This window comes from Aplysia californica, unplaced genomic scaffold (assembly GCF_000002075.1).
Source record: "Aplysia californica isolate F4 #8 unplaced genomic scaffold, AplCal3.0 scaffold00505, whole genome shotgun sequence".
Classification (NCBI taxonomy): domain Eukaryota; kingdom Metazoa; phylum Mollusca; class Gastropoda; order Aplysiida; family Aplysiidae; genus Aplysia; species Aplysia californica.
This window is the reverse complement of record NW_004797775.1, coordinates 278,348-284,672: the sequence shown is the minus strand read 5'-3', so window position 1 is coordinate 284,672 and position 6,325 is coordinate 278,348. Positions and strand designations below refer to the sequence as shown.

The 6,325-nt window shown below is 41.0% G+C and overlaps 1 long non-coding RNA gene across 2 annotated transcripts in view; it reads left to right on the top strand.

Moving 5' to 3' along the window:
* Nucleotides 1-6,325, top strand: part of LOC118478335 — a 56,515-nt gene that overhangs the window by 25,965 nt on the left and 24,225 nt on the right. Inside the window, exon 2 of one of the 2 annotated variants that reach the window (XR_004858964.1) lies at nt 1,947-2,065. The exons of the other annotated variant lie outside the window; for it this stretch is intronic. This is a non-coding gene — a long non-coding RNA (uncharacterized LOC118478335). The remainder of the gene's footprint in view (nt 1-1,946; nt 2,066-6,325) is intronic. 2 annotated transcript variants of the gene reach the window in all.

Below are 6,325 nucleotides of genomic sequence, written 5' to 3'. Positions count from 1 at the left end.
GTGTGTGTGTGTGTGTGTGTGTGGGTGTGGGTGTGTATGTGTATTTGGGTAGATGGAAGAGTTGTTGGGTGTGGGGGAATCTGAGCACTGCATTCCTTCCCACAAGTGTATGCCAACAAAACTCTGTTACGATAAGTGGACTCAAGGACATCGAGAACGTTTCCTCCTCAAACTGTAACAACTCTTGAGCTCAACACCTCTAAAAGAAACATCAGAAAAGTGGGACTACTAAATATTTTAGAAGGAAAAGAAAATTAATATGCTAGTTCGTTTTAAAGATACCCGTTGCTTGCTTTGTTTGATAGGTGTCCTCCTTTGAATAAGGCTGCCAATCGAACGTTATATAAGAAGTATGTTCAACATCATCTACAAAGCACATAGTATTATTATGCTCCTCATTTGCAAATGTTGTCTCGACAGTTCTCGGGTACTCTGTTTGCACTTACTGCCGCCCTTTTTGTTCTAATTCCTAATTCAGAGGGAAGTGGTCAAACCTTGGGAAGGAAGGGTGACTGGGGGGTGGGGGTAGGTGGTGACGAGATGGGAGGAACAAAAATGTAAGGCGAAGGGAGCAGAAAGGAGGAGGGGAGAACAAGGGGCGACCTAGGGGGATTCGGGAGGGGGAAACGAGAGAGAGAAGAGCTGGGGAGGGGGAGTGGGGAGGAATGTAGAGGAACCTTGTATGGTGAAAGTGGGGTGGGGGGGTGGGTACAGAATATCCTCTCACTTAAGTTCGTGACCACAATGTCCGCTCGAAGAACTCTTAGAAAAGTGTGGACGATGAATACTGAACCACTGACGACGAGGAGACAGCTCAATCCTGGAAGTGTGTTCACAAAATCCGACCCTGTGGATTTAGCAATACACTCAAAACTCGAGCAGATTGGAGACGCTGCCCACTATTATGCTACTCTTTCCCAGACTGGAGGATTTCATCTCAAAGGGAAAAGAAAGCAGAATAAATTGAGAAAATCTCGAGACCCCACTTGGTGACAAGGAAGAACAGGCAGATTTGCTATGTCCATCATTTTTTTCTCCTAATCTTTTGATCTTCTTACCATCGTCTTAGTTTCCAACATTGGGGTTAAGGTTTGGATTTGGGTTTGGGGGATGTTACTGATTTTTGTTTGTTTTTTTTGTTTTTTTATTCATGTCATGTCTTTTTTCGGTTCGTCTTGTAACTCTTCTTCTTTGCGTGAGTGTGTGTGGTTGTTTTTGTTTTTTTATAGATTTTTTTTTATTTTGGGGGGGGGGGGGGGGGGGTGGTCATAAAATACTTCACAGTTTCTGTACTGCGGGGGCATCTGTGAGCCAGACAAACTTTTTAGATCTGACAGAGCAGTAAAGGTTTTACTTTCAGAAAAGTAAGCTTTTGTAATAATATCATTGTTATTGAGGGTTATTCTCAGTTTATTGTGAGTAAAGTATGTCCGTTGTGTAATATAACAGGAGTCAAACATAAAATTGAAATTTTTTGTGCACGTCCGGATGGTGAAAGGTCTGTCCAGCATAGAGAAATTCTAGATGAGATTTCTAAAATAGAAATATACGGCTTTCTATGTATTTTAACATCACGCATACGTTTTCGTAAATGCAACCGGGGAGTTTACGGGAAAGTTGCACACTATACATGGAAGTAGTTTTGTTGTTTCTTTCTGAGGTTGTTTTCTTTTGGGGGGGGGGGGGGGGGGAGGGTCCTTTTTTCCTCTCAACTCCTACCACTTTATTTTATAGTTTCCCGATTCTTTGTCTCCATTTTTCCTTTCCTTCCTCGTTTTTCCCTTCAGGTTTTGTTTTTTCTTTGTCGTTCCTTTACTTTTGTGCTCTTTCGTCAAGTTAACTCCCCGTTCTCCCTTCTTTTCTGTCCTTGTTTGACGGTAAAGTCTTCAAAACTTCCGCCAACCACATACTTAAGCGATTTTACTTTTTTCTCTTTTTTTTGTCAGAGCTGAAGTCAGTTTACGTGGTGAGCGCAAACAGTTTAGACTAGATTTTCAGCCCACAGCAGAATAAACCAACTCATCGGCTGCCACATGGCGATTCTATTTTCGTCTTCACATTCAAGGTATTTGACTTCAGACTTAACCAATCAGACTCGCGCGAGACTTTCATTCTTTTTTGTTTGTGCTGAAAGTCCAAGAGTTGAGAGACATGTTAGAACGTTATCGTTGGTGTTCAACGTTTGTCTTTCTAACGAGGATGAGATCGATGAGACAAAGAAAGTTATTTATTTCTCACAAAAAGTAAAGTATAAAAATATAACACGAAGAGCGCGTGCAGGAAGAGATAAACTGACAGGCAGTGGACAGAGCTTTGAAGTATGCAAACAGATCTGAACACACTCAATTTTGCACTTGCCCTAAATGCCCGACCTCTTTGCCTCTTTTATGTCATGCATTCCAAATCCACCCGTTCGAGCATTTGATCTTACCGTGCGTCGTCACCGAAAGACACCACCCACTGAGAACTCAAACATTTTTTTTTCTTGAATGTCCCAAAGTCGAATGGAATCTCATCCGAAGCTGGGGACGTGTAGAAGCTCAACAGAATAGACACTAGAGCTTTAGTCCCTTGCTCTTTTGCCGGCAACACTGAACTCAAATAAATTATATCAAAAATTTTCATGGTTTCAGCGGTTCATAATTTATCATATCGTCCTTACACAGTCGAAAGATGAGCACAAAAACGCTTTTCAGATTGTTTCTGAGATACGACGTTATTCAGAATTCACAGAGATTAACGTGCACGTGTAGTGCACGAGACTTTTGCACTACATTTGAAGGTATCATATTATCATTATTACCGATTGTGAACATTGTGTTTGGATTGCACAATACTCACACTTGGAAGACTAGTATTCAATTGTTCACAAAAAAAGGTAGCATTTGAATCTTAGAGGCTCAGCACAGTTTTCTAATCGTCCTTTCCTAATGAAATCATAGTACTATATTATTTCCCAAAGCAAACGAAAGACTATAGTTGGATTCAGGAGGATAAAAGTCTCTTCTATGTCTTTCCACTTGGATATTGTTTCTCTCTCACCTCTGATTGCTAATGCCGAAGCAGGCTATCTCCTATATTATCTAAACCTTGATGCTGTTTGGATTTAAATACAATTAATTTTCCAGTTGTAAAGAACTTTTCCCCCAAAATGATATGAGGTATTATCGTTGCTTAGTATTCGCCACTCTTTGCGCCGTGAGGAAGGACATGATGATAAAAGTATCCACAGTATCCAAAAATGTCAACATCCTTTTTTCTCCTTCAGTTCTCCAAATAGAACTGTTGTGCAATTAGCCAAAAAAGAGAGGGTGGCAGAAAAAAACGCCGTTCTCTTATTGCCACCGTTCTGTCGCCAGAACACAGTCAGTTAGACAGACGTCAGCTGAAGACACAAGTGAGTTGTCTGTGAGAAGAATTACTAACAACAAACTATTTATGTCAACCGAGATAATGATATGTCGACACATTTCTTCCTACTAACTCTCCTCGACCTCCAGAGAAGAGTCCTTTTTTACGGAGTTAAGTCCTTTCAAGCCAATTGAGTGATTGTAAAAAAGTTTTTCTTTGCTCAAATCTACACAATTTTAATCATGTAGAAGGAGGGGGGGGGGGCTTCTCCCGCCCTTCCTGTGACAGCCAACCCTGACTGAGTAGTTGGGTGAGATATGATTTAAAAGGAAGATCAAAAGAACGTGTGTGTCAGAAACAGGAGAATGGTACTAAGATATAGACTGACGCCAACGTCCTTCACCTGTCCCCAGCGGGAAGTTGAGGACTGAAGGAAATGGCATGGTCTTGTCTTGTTAACAAAAGAGCCCCAGGGACCCATATAGGCTCCAGATCGTTAATGACAATGACTATGACAAAGTGTATTGATCTCACTTCCTAGTAGGAATCAAACATTGTGAATAATATGCCCAGACATTATTATAGACTATAGAATATCAACTAGCTAACTCCTTCTTCATCTCTCGCTTTTCCTTTCTCTAACTTTTCTTATCTCTTATATATCTCTTTTTCTCTACTGCCTCCTCCTTCTTCTCTCTTTCTTTGTGCCCTCTCTCTCTCTCTCTCTCTCTCTCTCTCTCTCTCTCTCTCTCTCTCTCTCTCTCTCTCTCTCTCTTTCTTTCTTTCTTTCTCTTTCTCTTTTTCTCTCTTTCTCTCTCTATCCCTCTCTCTCACACACTCTCTCTCTCTCTCTCTCTCTCCCTCTCTCTCTCTCTCTCTCTCTCTCTCTCTCTCTCTCGCTCTCGTTCTCCTTTCTGCCCCCCCCTCTTTCTCTCTTTCTCTTTCTCTTTTATCCCAATCTCTAAAAGTACATTGTAGCGGAACAAACATCTAGCAAAAGGTGCTTCTGCTGCAGCTGTTACTATTAGTGATGGATGTATCAAGAGCAGGGGTATTTGCCTAAGTCGCTGAGCTGTGATCTCTTTCATTTGGCCTTAATTATCACCACATACACGGGGAAGGTTACCAATCCGTTCTCCGCTTATCCTTGGGTCTCAATGTAAACATCCTTTAAAAGCGCCTTTGTCTTTCTTGCGTCCCCCTATGCCTCGGATTAATTGCAGTACTGTTTTCATTGCAACAGAGGATTTGTTCAACACTCATCTGGATGATTAAAACTGTTGAGGTATGATCCCAAGAGGCTTCAAGGTTCTGTCCCTTCAGGATGACAACTCCCCCCCCCCACCCCCACCTCCCCCGCCGCCAAATTTGAAACCGGTGGTGGAGAAATGTTGAGGCCACGGTCGTAGCCTTTTTCCAACACGATCAATATGCTGTTAACTATCCCTCTTCCCAACATTCGGTTAAGTGTTTTTCTAGGATGCTGTATCCCTCTCTATCCGGGTTGGCCCAGACAGACAGATTTGAAAGCCTTCCTCCAGAATTACTTAAATTGTGTCTATGGGGGTGTAAAACGCCTACACAAAGATTCAAGGCTTTACGTCAAGATACATGGCTTCGATCAGGGCTGGTGTTTAAGGCACGGATGTCTGATGTGCGGTACGCCTGAGGTAGAGGTACATGCTCTCCTCCTGTTTTGATTTTGTTTGTTTGTCTTTGTTTATTGTATGTTGTTTGTTTGTTCTTTTTAATGGAGGAAAAGGATTGGGGGGGGGGGTGCTAGGAGTTTTTGAACAGCCTCAGTCCTCAGAGAAGAAGTCAGGTACCATGTGTCGAAATAAGGAGAACATATCTAATGGAAAATAACTAGGTCGTCTTTACATCGATTTGAACAAAGCCTCGAACAAATCAATTTGTTTAAAAAATTAACCATAAGTATAATATTATTTGTGATTTAAAGAGCAATTTAAAACTGGCATTGCCAGGCAGAGTGTCTATTGAAGGATCGATCAAAAGTTGAATGTTTACCTTTGGAGTTTATTGAAAGACAGAGTCTACAGGAACAATCCTCTGTTAATCGAATAGTTGAAACTTGATGTTGAACAAAAAGTCCAAGACATTGATCCAAGAAATTTCAAGCTTGTGTGTGTAGATAAATATCCAACCCCTGGAGCATACAATTAAATAGCCTCCACTTTCCCGGAGATTATTTGGCCATGCAAGTTTCAGATAAATTTGTTCGTTAATGCACAAATACACAATATGGTAGAAGTGGTTTGTGTGTCACTCAAATTTGATTGAATTCTTTTTATCTTGATATTTATTGAACTTGTCCGTTCATTTTTTAAAAATATATTGACAATTTAACTGCCACTTCGTTTATTTGTATTTGTTTGATATTTCGTTTGAACTGGTGCAAAGATAACAAAGCAATCACCACAATATATATGGAACTTTTTTTAGACCCATTGCTGTCTACAGTAATTAATTACATTAAGTTGTAATTAGATAGATTCTTTCATTAAGGCGTTATAGGAGAGGAAGAAAAGAGGACAAACTAGATAGGAAAAGGATGTGAGAGACGAAGAGAGGGACGGAGAGTGAGACAGCGACAGAGACTGGGAGGGATAGTGAGAGAGAGAGACAAAGAGACAGACAGACAGATAGATAGACAGACAGACAGACAGACAGACAGACAGACAGACAGACAGACAGACAGACAGAGACAGAGACAGAGAGAGAGAGAGAGAGAGAGAGACAGACAGAGAGAGAGAGACAGCGAGAGAGAGAGTAGGAGAACGTCATACAGATACTGGTCGGTCAGGCAATGATTGCCTTTCCGTCATAATACTACATTGTGATTGCACAGTATTACTCGATATATATTTTTTCTTGTTATTAATACATTTCTACTAATCTCTATCCACCTTAAGTATTTTCCTCTCTCTCTCTCTCTCTCTCTCTCTCTCTCTCT